General features: G+C 42.9%; 1 long non-coding RNA gene across 1 annotated transcript in view; it reads right to left on the bottom strand.

Annotated features, from left to right (window-relative positions):
* LOC140133470 (uncharacterized) overlaps positions 1 to 15,576 on the bottom strand; it is an 87,350-nt gene that overhangs the window by 480 nt on the left and 71,294 nt on the right. The window lies entirely within an intron of this gene.

The following is a 15,576-nucleotide window of genomic DNA, read 5'->3' as shown; positions in this document are numbered from 1 at the left end:
CCATCCATGAGTGAAAAATTTAAAGGGGTCTTAATACTTTTTGTACCCACTGTATAAGGGCAGTTAACCAAAGCTTTTGAGTTATTACCTGTGGTACAGAAGTGCAGGCACGTAGTCATATAATCAAGTAGTGCAACACAGGGATACACAGGGTGGATGTCCAGAACATCGTTGTCCTGCAGACAATGGATAACAAGAAGGGTTCTCTGGGGTAGTGAAAAGTGCTGCTACTATATCCACAGATGAAGCAGTTTATTATGAATAAAAATATATATAAATAATATATATATATATAAATATATATTTTATTCATAATATATCGTTTCAACTATTTATATTGTAAGAGCTCCTTTCTTTACCCCGGAGTACCCTTCTTGTTATTCATTTGAATGTAAGGAAGTACCAGTAATATGGCAATGACCTCCATAGTGGAGCTACAAAATATAGCAATTACAACCCCCAAAACAGACTGAGGGAAAAACTATCGTGGAAAGATGTTTATCTCTTCTTCAGTCTGGAATCATAATAGATTTTGGCTAAAATGCAATAATGTAAAATACCAACTATGACATGACATGGATATGCCATAATTATTATAGGTTTTTAAATGCATCTAAAGAAAACTTGTTTGTTTTCTTTTTACTTTTTTTTTACCATGCAAGAGTAACAAATCATAGAAATAATTAATAAATGTGGTATCATCGTAAACATATCAACCCTGAGAATAAAGTGATAATATCTTTTGGACCCTATGGTGTACACTGTCAAAAGAAAGTAAAAAGAAAGTCAGAACCGCTGTTATTTTCATCTTTCTTTCCAAAGTTGAGAATAAAAAGTTTAAATCACCTAATAATTATACCAATAAAAATAAAGTATATTTGGGATCACTGGATTTAAACCAGCAGAGTGAACACCAAAAATCTCAGAAGAAAGATGGAATTACATAAAATAAACAAGTCTATAGAGAATTATATAATAAAAGTTAAAGGGGTTTGCCCATTAACCCCTTAAGGACGGAGGGTTTTTCGGCTCATTTCTCGCTCAAAAATCCATAACTTTTTCATTTTTCCGTGTACAGACCTGTGTGAGGGCTTATTTTGTGCGTAACAAATTTTACTTTCCCGTAATGTTATTTATTTTAACATGCCGTGTACTGCGAAGCTGAAAAAAAATTCCAAATGTGGAAAAATTGAAAAAAGCCCACGTTCTTGTGGGCTCAGCTTTTACGACTTTCACTCTTCGCTCCAAATAACACGCCTACTTTATTCTTTGGTTCGGTGCGATCACGGTGATACCAAATTTATACAGGTTTTATTGTGTTTTAATACATTTTCAAAAATTAAACGAATGTGTACAAAAAAGAAAAAAAAATTTTTGCCATCTTCTGACGCTAATAACTTTTTCATACTTTGGCACACGGAGATGTGTGAGGTGTCATTTTTAGCGAAATGAGGCGACGTTTTCATTGCTACCATTTTGAGGTCTGTGCGACATTTTGATCATTTTTTATTTCATTTTTTATGTTATGTAAAAAGGTGTAAAAGTCGCATTTCGGACATTTGGGCGCCATTTCCCGCCTCGGAAGTCACCGCCGCCCGTAACCGTTTTTATATTTTGATAGATCTGGCATTTTGGGACGCGGCGATACCTAATATGTTTGTGATTTTTACTGTTTATTATGTTTTATATCAGTTCTAGGAAAAGGGGGGTTATTTGAATTTTTAATATTTTATAAATTTTTTTTATTTTTAAAATTTTTTTTTCTTTTTTTTTTCACTATTTTTTAGACCATCTAGGGTGCTACCATATATTGCAATACTTCTGTATTGCAATATATGGCATTTTTGCAGCACAGTGGCTCATTGTAACGAATCTGCAGATGCCAGATAGTCTCGGGTCAAACGAAGACCCGAGGCTACCATGGCAACCGATCGCCGCCCCCCGATGACGTTCGGGGGCGCGGCGATCGAAAAAAAGATGGCGGCGCCCGCACACCGCCGTCTTTTAAATGCTGGCGGCAACAAGGGGGTTAATAGCCGCGATCGGTGCAAGCACCGACCGCGGCTATTAGCGGTGAGGGTTTTGTGCAATATGCAAAAACCCCCACCTTTGTATGAAGAGGACTCAGCCCGTGAGCCCTCTTCATACACTCCTTATACCTCGCAGAGCGTTAAGGGGTTAAAGACAATTCTCAAATTTAAATCCCCTACTGATGTTTACACAATAAAGATCATTTTTAACCCCTTGTTTTACAATTTTACAATTAGTTTTATTCCTGTTATTGTGTATTGCAGACACTTCATGATTCTTCTGTGCTATGAGATGCTGTGTGATCACAATGGGGCTTATTTACTAAGGGTCACGGATTGCACTTTCGTCTGACTGTTCACGGTTTTCGTCTTTTGCACAGCTTTAACATGTTACATATTAAACAGAGGTTTGCACTGGGATTGTGTCACATGCGGATTGTGGAGCAGCTCTACTGGCTTTCATGCGACAGAAATCGGTGGGCGCGCCATCAGACGATCTGGCTGATTCAGACTTAGCGCGGGATTTAAGATTGAAATTGTGCCGCAAGATCAAGCACTTACATGCACCAGGTAGAAGAAGGTGATCTCCGGCGGACCTGAGCGGGGAAGCGACACATGCAGGATATCGGCCACACAATCTTAGTGAAATGCGGCACAGTGCATTTCGTCTGACAATGCACTTTCGTGAACTCCGCGGAACCGGGTGAGTAAATGTTCCCCATTGTGCTTAGATTATCAAGGTACAGGGTTTATCTACACTTTCATTTGTCTCTGAACATTCACCAGTATCTGACAGATAGAAAGAGAAATGAGACAGATCAGAGATGAGAGATGATGAGATCCATATTACATACAATGACACAGTCAGTACTACTACATCTCTGCTCTATCAAACTAACAAATATAATGTGCCTCCTTCCCCCTCCTCACATAAAGAACTTATCTCCCTGTACCTTGTAGTTCTCTTCTCGCTGCTGCTGTTGTCTGCAGGAAGTCAGTGGGGGTCATTTACTAAGGGCCCGATTCGCGTTTTCCCGACGTGTTACCCGAATATTTCCGGTTTGCGCCGATTTCCCCTGAATTGCCCCGGGATTTTGGCGAACGTGATCGGATTGTGGTGCATCAGCGCTGGCATGCATGCGACGGAAATCGGGGGCGTGGCCGAACGAAAACCCGACGGATTCGGAAAAACCGCCGCATTTAAAAAAAAATGTGTCGCGGAGCTTGCACTTACCTTCACTAGGAATAGGCCGGTGAACTTGAGTGCGTTACGATGCTTTTCAGCACAGCAGCGCCACCTGGTGGACGTTGGAGGAACTGCCTTAATGAATCCCGGCCGGACCCGAATCCACTGCAGAGAACGCGCTGCTGGATCGCGAATGGACCAGGTAAGTAAATCTGCCCCAGTGTGTATCAGTGTAAGTTGCTCCTGGAAGCCACGGGGAAGGGTCGCTGCAGGGAGCAGAAAGCAGAGAACACTGTCAGGCAAGATGGCTGTCAACCCAAAAGTCAGAAGATCCAGGGTTGGAAACTGGGGGAAACTGTAATTGTGCACACAAGGACTGATAGAGAGACAGGTTGGACTTATGTCTGTGAAATGCTGTATTTTTGTTAACAACATTGAATTAGAGAATGTGTTATTTTGTTATCCTGAGTATATTTAAGAAACTTGTGGCAATACCCCTTTAGGAACATATGGCCCTTGCACTGCAAAAATGGAAGAAAAAATCAAAAGGGGTTAGAGATTTTACAGTCAGTAAGAAAACTTACTGTACATAATAGACCAGAAATAAGACTTAATTTTTACAATGCTTGCAACTTGATAGCCACCGGCATAGGTGGCTTTTGCAGAACTCTGGTCAGAAAACAAGCTACTGTATCTCTAGAACCTAAGGCACAGCAGAAATTGCATTCATAACTACACTATTTCGTTGGAGGTTAATGTTTTGCCAGAACTGTTTATATGTTATGGATACATTGAACTCAATATTTATGCTGTAATGTGAAATACTTTATATAATTATGTAGATTTTACAACTCAGAGTAGACAACTTGGTTATAAATTTTCAACTGCATGAACTTAAACTTCAGCATATAAAAGGAAAATTGCATCAGAGTTTTTAAAATTGTATCTGTGTCTTCAGCTGTCATACTTGCTTGTTCCTCTAGAAAGTTATTCTTAGAGCTTGCATTTTTCACATTTAAGGTGTATATAGCAGACACATAGGGACAGATTTATCAAGCAGTCTGAAAGTCAGAATATTTCCAGTTGCCCATGGCAACCAATCACAGCTCAGCTTTCATTTCACCAGTGCTCATGAATATTTTAAAGGGGAGCTGTGATTGGTTGCCTTGGGCAACTGGAAATATTCTGACTTTCAGACTGCTTGATAAATCTGCCCCAGTGTCCCCACAACAACTTAATAAGGTCATTTTTTAGAGTCGTGTACAGCCAATATACACACCTTAATTGAAGCTTGAAAAAAACAGTGCTTGTATTCTCCCATCTTTCCCAGGTTTAAAGGTCAGCATGGTCCTATCCATTATGTGTTAATAGTGCAATAACCATGTCTAAGGGGTTAAACAAAGTTAGGTCCAATGCACACATATTTATACGACTAGCCTTACGAACGGCAGAGTAATGGGTGCCCTCGTGATCCATGTCTCGGATTGTGGGCACACCCGCTCCCCTCTCCGTGGCGTGGCGCCCCCTGGTCCTCACTTACCTCTCCACAATCCTACTCCCATCCACTGCCTAGGGAGCGAGTGCACTGGCACTCGAAGATTTAAAAGGCACTGATTGGTGCTAGCCACTTCCGGGTTTCCATAAAGACCTGCGTCTCCCATCATTTCCTGACGGATCTTTGCGCTCATTAGCCCTAGAGAAAGCTTCTCTGTGTGTTCCTGTGACCTCCCTTGTTCCCGTTCCCTGCCTCTGTGTTGATCTCTCCTTGTGACCTGACCTGTAACCTTGCATCTCTGCCATTAGCCCTGACTAAGTGCCTATACCTGACCTCGAGCCTGGATTCTGATTCTGTACTACGACCTTGGCTGCCACCGCGGGCTAGTCGCACCTGTGGAACGACCTGGTGGCACCCTGCCGCAGAAAGTCCATCCCGCTTTGCGGCGGGCTCTGGTGATGACCGGGTGCCACTTAGATTCCGGTCCCAGGTTTCAGCTAGTACCATTTCCAGTGGTGGTACATAGGGTCCACTGATCCCGGAGCCCTGACAGGCAGCTAGTATTCGACCGTCATAGAAGTGCAATGTCCACAGCACGGTATGGTGAGCACACACATGTCACCTTACTGTAGCATGGTCTATCTTTTTCCAGAAAAACAGAGAAGCTGCACATATCCCTATGCAGAGGAGAGGTGTGAGGTGTGCTCAACCCTCCTCTTGTTCAGACGGTCGTATTTTACGCCCAGATTCCGGCGTTCATGTGCATGAGGCCTTATATTGTTACAACATGTGTATTACTGTATGTAGGAAATTCTGATCTAATCAGTGGGGATCCAATCACTGGGACCCCTACGGATGACAAGAAGTTCTCATTAATGAAAGGAGTGGCATTTGTCCTGCTGCTCCATTCACTTTCAATGGGAGTGATGGAATTTGCCGAGCACTGCACTTTTCATCACTCTCAATGATACTGAATATGAGTGCCTGAGATACCCAAGCACTGCGATCAGAAATCTCTAGCACTATAAGAGTATTCAATGGACCAGCAGGAGGCATGCTCAATACTACCATTCCATTATTTAGTGAGAACAATACCCTCGTTCTTGTGATGGGCAGGGGTTCCAGTGTACTGATCCGAAGAAAATAACTTTGTAATATCCTTTTGACACAATATAAAACCCATCTTTATAGGGCTATGTTTAAATCAGAGATTGTGCTTAAAGGACACCTGTCATCAGGTCTCTGGAACTTATTCTGTCACCACTACCTGTTGGAGCAGCTCACAGGGATTCAATCCCAGCCTTTATCTAGTGAATGCATACATTAATCAATGTAAAATCATCTTTTCTTTATTATGTAAATGAGGCTGGTCACATGGTCAGAGGCAGTGATGTCACCGCTGTTACCCCTCCCCTCTCCTTCCCTGCTCATGTCTGTGTGTAATGTATAGTAAAGCATTTCTAGTGTGTGTGCTGCATCTGCTGACATTCTGCATCCTCCTAATATACAGGTGTGACACAGACATCAGCTACACAAGTACCTGACATATTTTCCTATACACATGGCTGCATCCTGGAGCTTTTGTATCTCTACTATAAACAAACAAACCCTGCAGGGGGCGCCAGCACCAGGAAGAACATGGAGGAGCCATTACACCATTGTACCTCACATCAAAATACAGGCTGTCAGTCATGTGTATAGGAGTATCTCATATACACACACAGGCTGCAGGGGCCGCCAGCACCAGGAAGCACATGGAGGAACCATTACACCATTATACCTCACATCATTATACAGGCTGTCAGTCATGTGTATAGGAGTATCTCATACACATACAGGCTGCAGGGGCCGCCAGCACCAGGAAGCACATGAAAAGGATTATACACCATTATACCTCACACCATTATACAGGCTGTCAGTCACGCACTGGGGATGTGGCTGTGCCTCCCACTCATGAATAAGCTGGACAGCTTGAATATGATAATGACTCATTGGACATTTCACAGGTCATTTGCATACAGCTTTAGGACCTCATTGCTTAGATTTACAGGCTTGTAGAGGGACAATGAATGGATAGAGGGAATGCTTTCTAATGGCAGTTTATGAAAATATATCTAGATTAGGGGGGTTATTTTGCCTGACGGGATCACAGACTAAAAATGACTGCATGCAGGAATGGGGTGGTTTGGCTATCACTGATGTCCCTTTTAATGTACTTCTTTAAGTTCCATTATTTCAGGTTGTTCTGCTCCGAAAGGCAGCAGAATAATGGGAATTCTTAGCAAACATAAGAATATGACAGCGGTGAAAAAAGCAACCTCGTGAATTAGTTCTTTTCAAAGCAAGTAATAATTTTGAATATTTAGTTGTATAGTATATAACACATTTAAACCAAATTTTATTTTTGTTTTAAGTGACACTGCTTTTTTGCTCTAGCAGTCATTTTGCTTTAGTCTTTTATAGAATTGCTGATCCTGGAAATTCTGTTCAGCACACAAATTCCACATACAGTATTTGCTTCTTCTCTATGTAGAATGCAGTGGTTATTTTTCTTACCTAACTGAGTGATCACTAGAGACACTGGATAAATAACTATATTTCGACACATAAATCTGCACAAAATCAGCCATTGTAGATGGTATAAACAGCATACTCTCTAAAAGCTTCTAAGCTTTTGGTTGCGCCAAAAATTGAGCCAAAAAAAGTGTTGGAAACAGCAGGAAAGTGCAGGAAAAGTGTTGCGATTCAGAAGCTATGACCAAAAAAACTGTGCGATTGTCGGAAAAGAAGCTAAATTGTGCCACCGATACATCATAAATAAGGAGCACAAGGAACAGCAGCAAAAAAAATAAAAATAAAATGTATGTACAGTGGCATTGCTCCTGTGGGGCAGTAGGAGGGTCCCTTGACTTTGATGGGCCCACTGAGGAGCTTTCAGCTCTATCGGTGTACCTAGGACACAAAGCAAGGACTAGCGCAGCTCTGCTGTCTATGATAATACATGAGTGCCCGATCCTGACACACATGTATTACTATTTACCTTTCAGGACCTGTGAGATGAGTCATCCACAGGTCCTGGTTGTGCAGCACTGCTGAGGGAAGATAGATAAACATGTGTAATTATGTGTGTATGTCTGCCTCTCCTATCCTATACTATACTGCAGCACAACACTAACATACCTCTCAACTTTTAGAGTGGTGAAAGAGGGTGAAAGCTAAACCACGCCTTTTACCCCTCCCCTTGCTCCACCTCCAAACAGTTTAGTGCCTCCTGTCTCCACCTCACATTGTGGCTCCATGATATTCAAGCCCCCCTACCCTCATTTTGTAGCTTGTCCAGGAGTGCCCCTTTATACTGTGCCTCCCCAGCAGCGCCACTTTATACTGTGCTCCCCCCCAGCATGCCCCCCAGCATCTCCCTCTTATTGAACCCACCAGCCCCCCCCCCAAAATGTTCCCCATAGGCTCCCCTTCATAGCGCCCCCACAGCATCTCTCCTTCATAGCACCCATAGTACATTTCAAATTGTCCCTCCAGCAGAAGCTCCTCCTCATAGTGCCCACCAGCAGACACTCTGCTTTATAGTCCCCCCCCCAGTAAGCAGCTCCCCTTTATAGTGCCCTCCCAGCAAGCTACATCCCCTCAGTGTCCCTCCAGCACAAGCTCCCTCTCATAGTTCCCCCCCAGTAGCAGTTCTCCTTCATAGTGCACCCCCCAGGCACGGAGCTGAAGCCAGGACTGTGGGAGGAGCTGGCAGCAGGCTTGCCTTGTTCCACCTATGGGTCCCCATCACTGTATATATGGGCACAGTTCATTACTACTACTCCTTTTCTGTAGATATGGGCACAGCTCAGTGTGGCAACAGAATCCTCTCCTCAGTGGAAGACATATGAAAGCCCACATACAGATGAAACACTCTTTTAGAGTACTCTGGACCTCAGATGGGAGGAAGGTTCACCTTCCAAATAGACAATGACCCTAAGCTCACAGCTAAAATAACAAAGCAGTGGCCTGAGAACAACTCTGTGACCATTCCTGACTAGCTCAGCCAGAGCCCTGACCTAAACCCAATTGGACATCTCTGGAGAAACTTGAAAATGCCGTCCACCAACGTTCACCATCCAACCTGAGGGAACTGGAGAGGATCTGCAAGGAAGAGGCAGAGGATCCCCAAATCCAGGTGTGAGAAACTTGTTGCATCTTCCCAAGCAGACTTATGGCTGTACTAACTCTAAAGCAGGGGTCTCAAACTCGCGGCCCGCGGGCCAACTGCGGCCCGCGGGACAACATTTTGCGGCCCCCACCTGGAAAAGCACCGCCCGCCGTGTATTCACGGCGGCGGTCGGGTCGCGCTGCATGGAGAGGGCTCACGGGCTGAGCCCTCTCCATAGCCGGTAAGTCTTTGCTGAATATTGCAGCAAAGGCTTACCGGTAACACCCGCGATCGGTGCTAGCACCGATCGCGGGTGCTTTCACAGCGATGGCTGCCGGCAAAGCTGCCGGCAGCCTCAAAAAGATAGCGGCGCATGGGCGCCGCCATCTTACCTGGGATCGCCCCTCCCCCGGGGGCAGCGATCCGTCTCCATGGTAGCCTCGGGTCTTCCGTAGACCCGAGGCTATTTCGTTTTAACCCCTTCATTACAATGTGCTGATAGCACATTGTAATGAATGAGGAGGAAAATCCCCATATACTGCCATACTGTAGTATGGCAATATATGATAGGATCGATCAGACAACCTAGGGTTAAAGTACCCTAGGGAGTCTGAAAAATAGTATAAATAAAAATAAAAAAAAGTTTTTAAAAAAAAAATTATAATAAAAAAACATTAAATTTCAAATCACCCCCCTTTCCCTAGAACTGACATAAATATAAATAAACAGTAAAAATCATAAACACATCAGGTATTGACGCGTCCGAAAATGCCCGATCTATCAAAATATGATAAAGTTTTTTACAATGCGTTTAACCCCGTTACGGAAAATAGCGCCCAAAGTCGAAAATGGCACTTTTTTGCCATTTTGAAAAATATAAAAAAATCTATAAAAAGTGATCAAAAGGTCGTACAGTCCTAAAAATGATATAATTGAAAATATTGTCATATTTCGCAAAAAATGACACCACCCACAGCTCCGTACACCAAAGTATAAAAAAGTTATTAGCGCCAGAAGTTGGCAAAATCAAAAAAATAATTTTTGTACAGGTTTTAATTTTTGTAAATGTATGAAAACATTATAAAACCTATACAAATTTGGTATCCCCTTAATCGTACCGACCCAAAGAATAAAGTAGACCTGTCATTTGGGGCGCTCAGTGAAAGACGTAATATCCAAGCCCACAAGAAAATGGCGCAAATGCATTTTCATTGCATTTGGAATTTTTTTCCCGCTTCCGAGTACATGGCATGGAATATTTAATACCATCACTATGAAGTGCAATTTGTTACGCAGAAAACAAGCCGTCACACAGCTCTTTACGTGTAAAAATAAAAAAGTTATAGATTTTTGAAGGTGGGGAGTGAAAAATGGACATGAAAAAACAGGAAAGGGCCCGTAACCGGTTAATCCCCTTCCCTCCGGTACTTGAAAAAGATGAAGTCGCCGCTCTCAACGCACTTGGTGCAAGTCAGAGCGGCGACTTCATCTTCTTAGATGGGAAGGACACGGGGAGGCAAGTACCGGGGGGGAGGGGGGGATGGAGTGTCCCTGACTGGGCTCAGTGCGGTAGGAGCTTGGGACCCCTCGGTGCACAGGACGCGTTCATAGAGAGAACACGTCTCCCAGCATGGGGCTTTCCTTGCGCTGGGAGACGCCATGACATTTGAATCTGAATAATGATATTTTGTAAGTGCATTTTGTGTGGAAAACTTGATGCGGCCCAGCCTTACCCAGAATCTACCTCCAGCGGCCCCCAGGTAAATTGAGTTTGAGACCCCTGCTCTAAAGGTTCTTTGACTCAATACTGAGCAAAGGGTCTGACATACTTACGACCATGTGATAATAAAATTTTCATTGTTTAATAAATTAACAAAAATATCTACATTTCAGTTTTTTTTCTGTCAGAACAGGGGGCAGAGTGTACATTAATGAGCAAAAACATAACTTCCTTAATCTTACAAATTGGCTGCAATAAAACAAAGACTGAAAAATTTGAAAATATTTGATGCTGATGTTTATATACACGCATTTATGCTGTTGCTAATGAAATGCAGACTATTTCCTAAAGCTAGTGGTGTAGCAGCTCACATTAATTTTATACTCATTTATTTTCATTTACTTTTTGTCCCCTGTACCAAGGGGAATTTTATGATCGGGTGCCCACTTTTGTTTATTTCTAGAAGGTGAGTGAGCACAATTCATTTTGTTATCATTGGTGCAAAAAAAAGGCAGCCAAAAACTGGTGGAAAGCGGATAATAAATCCCCCCTAAATTTATGTATAGTTTAGATTAATAGTGTAAACCATCACATTTTTTTAAAGTATTTTTAATGATTTCAATTCCAAAATGTCCATGTCACTATCAATATTTAATAACTGTACTATGTTTAATAAAAGACGGACACTTGCTAATTCCAAAGCAGTTTATGGTGCAACCCATAAAAGACAAAAAGAATGACAAATTACTTGTCATTGCCATCACTGCGAACAATAATGTCACAGCTTACCTACACCTTCTATCTGCATAGAAAGTTCTCCACAGACCTCAGTGAGTTGGCTCCAGTCAATTAAGTACCATTACTTAAACTACCATTAAGTTTAACAAATAACAAATTAAACATAGTCAGCTATGCTTCTCTTCATCACAATCCCGACGGTGTTCTTCATAAATCTTGACATGCCAGGATTGCCTGAAAAAAAGAATTATAATTAGCAGGCCAGGGCATGGGGAGGAGATTTCCCGCGTTCCGGGCTGCTAATTATTCATGCTTTTTGTGTGACAGACATGTTGTCCCCGTGCTCCGATTAAAGATCAAGATTGAAGAAGGACACAGCTGGGAACGAGATGAAGAGGAGAGTAGGTGAGTATGTGTAGTTTTTTTTTTTAATTATTAAACTTGGTAGTTTCCTTTTAATGTTAAAATGGAACTGCTAATGTAGGCCTTTTCATCAATGGAATAGAGATTGAATAGTCGGGAAAGCATGTCATATTGGATCATCCGACAGAGAAAAAGAAACAAATACCATATGACCCACAACGGAGGAGATGTCAGGAGGAGGACTCCTGACTCATCAAAAGCTACCACTGCTAGTAGTGTACTAAATAATTAAAGAGGCTGTTTTCTTGACCTTAAAATGAATGTACAGATTAGTGAAACAGCACAGGAAAATACATTGTCTATTTTTCTATTTATCACCCATATTTCATATAAAATAAGGTCGTAGAATTTAAAGTAACAAACCACAAGACTCATTTTTTGACAGTCCCTCAAACTCTTTTCCTCCTGTGGTCACTTCAAAGCTTCTGTATAATGGCAAATAAATTAAAGAAGAAGGTATATCAATTTGTTTAGATAAAGATATCTAAGAGCAAGAAATATTTCACCATTTAACCTCAAAATAATCCATTTACAGCACAAAAATACTTGCCCAGAATACAAAACTTTCAAAGCTCAAATGAATACGCTACTATGTGAGAACATTATCTCTAAGCAGTATTTAAACATTATCAGAAAGTGTCAAAATAGATTTAGTTTGTCTACAAGGTAGGTGCGTGTAGACTTTTGTTGATACACTATTATGGAGAACTACTATCAGGACCCAGATAAGTTATCTGTTGGCTAGTAAAGCACGTATTAGCTACAGATAGGTGGGATTGAAGGGTTGATGGGTGCGGTCACTGAAAAGTTAGCTACCAGTTAATATGACCGAAATACAACTCTTAGATTGAGAATGTTGTCTTTTAGTTGGAAGTTGGATTCACCATATGGGGGACATTTATCAGGGCTTGTATGCCATTTTTTTAAGTACAAGCCTTGACATAATCACAATTCCTTGTGACCTGCCAGGAATTGTGATTATTTCCCTCTTAGGGGGAAGTGGGTATAGAGGGGTGTGAAGGGGAAGTGCCCGGTGGCAGAGTGGGCTGCTGCAGGGTGTTTGTGCCCTGAACCTATGTACTCGCTATACCCTGCTCAGACTGTTCAGGTATTGTACACTGGTGCATCCGCTCGCCAGATACATCATGAAGCCTGAGCTTCCTGATGTATCCAGTGTGGTAGAGTGGTGGGGCTTATATCATATGACGGCGCACCACGCACAGACGTATGATAAATGTCCCCCATGTGTATGTGTAGATATTAACTATCCAGCCTGAGGAGCAAGGGTTCCACTACTCACCAGCTGGCATTTACAAGCATTTTTGGAAGCAATCATTAAGCTAGATTTCTTAGGGGTTGTAACGGTCACACAACAGGAAGGTACTTGGGAGTACCCGGGAGGAAAGTCTCTATGGGAAGAGGAGGGAGGAGTCTGTGGACCAGTGGACCCTCTGGACCAACGCGGGAGAGAGTACTAGCCACAAACCGGGACTGGAGTCTAAGTGGCACCCTGGTCTTCACCAGAGCCCGCCACAAAGCAGAATGGTCTTGCTGTGGTGGGGGGCCACCAGGTAATTCCATGGGTGCGACTAAACCCATGGTGGCAGCCATGGATGACAGGGATGTAGGACACAGTCTGAGTCTGGGATGACAGCAGGCGAGCGGCTTGTAAGGATGAGTTGGAACTCACAGCAGGCAAGCAGGACGTAGCTGGCACAGGACCCAGGCGGGCAGGAACGGAAAGATCCTTGGAGGAAAGTTGGTGGCTTGGAGGCGTCTGGGAACGCTGGAACACAGGAGCCACCAGGAGCGTATGGGAACGCTGGAGACAGGAAACACAGGGCCATCTGGAAACGCTGGAGAAACATGGAGGTGTCTGGAAACGCTGGAGGAAAAGGGAGGCATCTGGAAACGCTGGAGGAACATAGAGACATCTGGAAATGCTGGAGTAACAGGAGCATCTGGAAACGCTGATAGGCAATCATTTCAACAGGAACTGATGTGGGAAGCGATGTGTGGAAACCTTGGAAGCTCCATTAGAATGCTGAAGATTCAGCCAGGAAAGAAGGGAGGGGCCGGATTATAAGGGCTGATTAGCCAGCGCCAATCAGGAGGACGCTGGTCCTTTAAGGCTGGGAGAGAGAGCCCGCGTGCACCATAGAAGCGGGAGCGAGGATGCGGCCTAGTCGGGAAACAGGCTCATGGAGAGGTAAGTCGGGGCCGGGGAGTGCAGTGCCATGCTAGGGGGCAAGGGTGTGCCTGCGATCCACGACAAGGATCGCGGGTGCATCTGTGACAGGGGTTAGGTAACCTATTAGCCTTTAGAGAGAACATGTCCTACACATGCAACGATTATTAAAAATTTGCGTAGATGATTAATGGACAACCAAATGTCCAGTAGAGATAGACAGCAAACAGTGGACTGGTATGACCACGGTGTCCTGTCGAAATAGCATACATCTTACATTACATATAATACAAAAAGGAGGGACCACTATAGTATAACAAACCAAGTATACCTGAATTAATATACTTAATAAAAAGGTGGAAATACAGCATTCAGGTGTACCCTGACAGAAAATTGATGACTTGGATGAATGATCCTCACTTATTCAAAACTTTACACAAAGTTGTCCATGTTCGAGGAATACATACAAATAAATAGATACATGAATTCATATAAATAAAGTGCAAGTGCATTCACAAATGTATATACCAGGTCCCATGGGGCAAGGAGCTGCCAATATTAAATATTGAAAATCAGTATATATATAGTATCAGTATACATATAGTATGAGTAGCCCAACTGATGCCTAAGTACAAAGTGAATGCATGCCACAAGTCAAAGGCACGGGTCAGTATTCAATCCAAAGAAATTACATATGGCAGCAACATCTTACCCATGGGTTATTGCAAGTCACCCATGGGTAGGTGACTTTCAATAACCCATGGGTAAAATGTTGCTGCCATATGTAATTTTGCAGCATTTCAGAAAACAATGGGGCAGATTTACTTACCCGGCCCATTCGCGATCCAGCGGTGCGTTCTCTGTGGTGGATTCGAGTCCGGCCGGGATTCATTAAGGTAGTTCCTCCGATGCTGTGCTGAAGAGCATCGGAACGCACAGGAGTACACCGACCCGGGCTGAGTGAAGGTAAGCGCGTGCCGAGCGACAAATTTTTTTAAAAAAATGCATCGTTTTTTGCGAATCCGTCGGGTTTTTGTTCGGCCACGCCCCCCGATTTCCGTTGCGTGCATGCCAGCGCCGATGCAGCAAAATCCGATCGCGTGTGCCACAATCCTGGGGCAATTCAGGGGAAATCGGCGCATATCGGAAATATTCGGGTAACACGTCGGGAAAACACGAATCGGGCCCTTAGTAAATGACCCCCAATGTTCATTTCATGATGACTATGATGTTGATCATGACATCTATTCTTTACAACCTTCCTGTTTTACAGTCACGAAACATTGTGACAGCCTCATATGTATGTATATAACTTTCAGCTGTAATGTCGACCTAAAATCAAATACAGTAAAAAAATTACAGCAAGTTTAACAGGAAAAGAATTTCTTATTGTTAGCCATGTAAAGTTGTAAAATAATAGGCAGGTTTCTATAGGTGCACAGTAAATGTGAGTAATGTACTGTACATCTTAACATAACAATAACATATATATAACATCACATCACAGTAATATATGCAATTTATGTGGATCAAAGTCTCACCTGCTGGTCCAACCTTATTCACACAGAACTATAAATAACAGTAACCACAGCAGTGCCACTTGTCTCAAAGGGAAACTTTCATCAGGTTTTCACCATTAAACC

This window comes from Engystomops pustulosus, chromosome 5, assembly GCF_040894005.1.
Source record: "Engystomops pustulosus chromosome 5, aEngPut4.maternal, whole genome shotgun sequence".
NCBI classification, from domain to species: Eukaryota; Metazoa; Chordata; class Amphibia; order Anura; family Leptodactylidae; genus Engystomops; species Engystomops pustulosus.
Note: the sequence above shows the minus strand (reverse complement) of the source record. Positions and strands in the feature narration are given on the sequence as shown.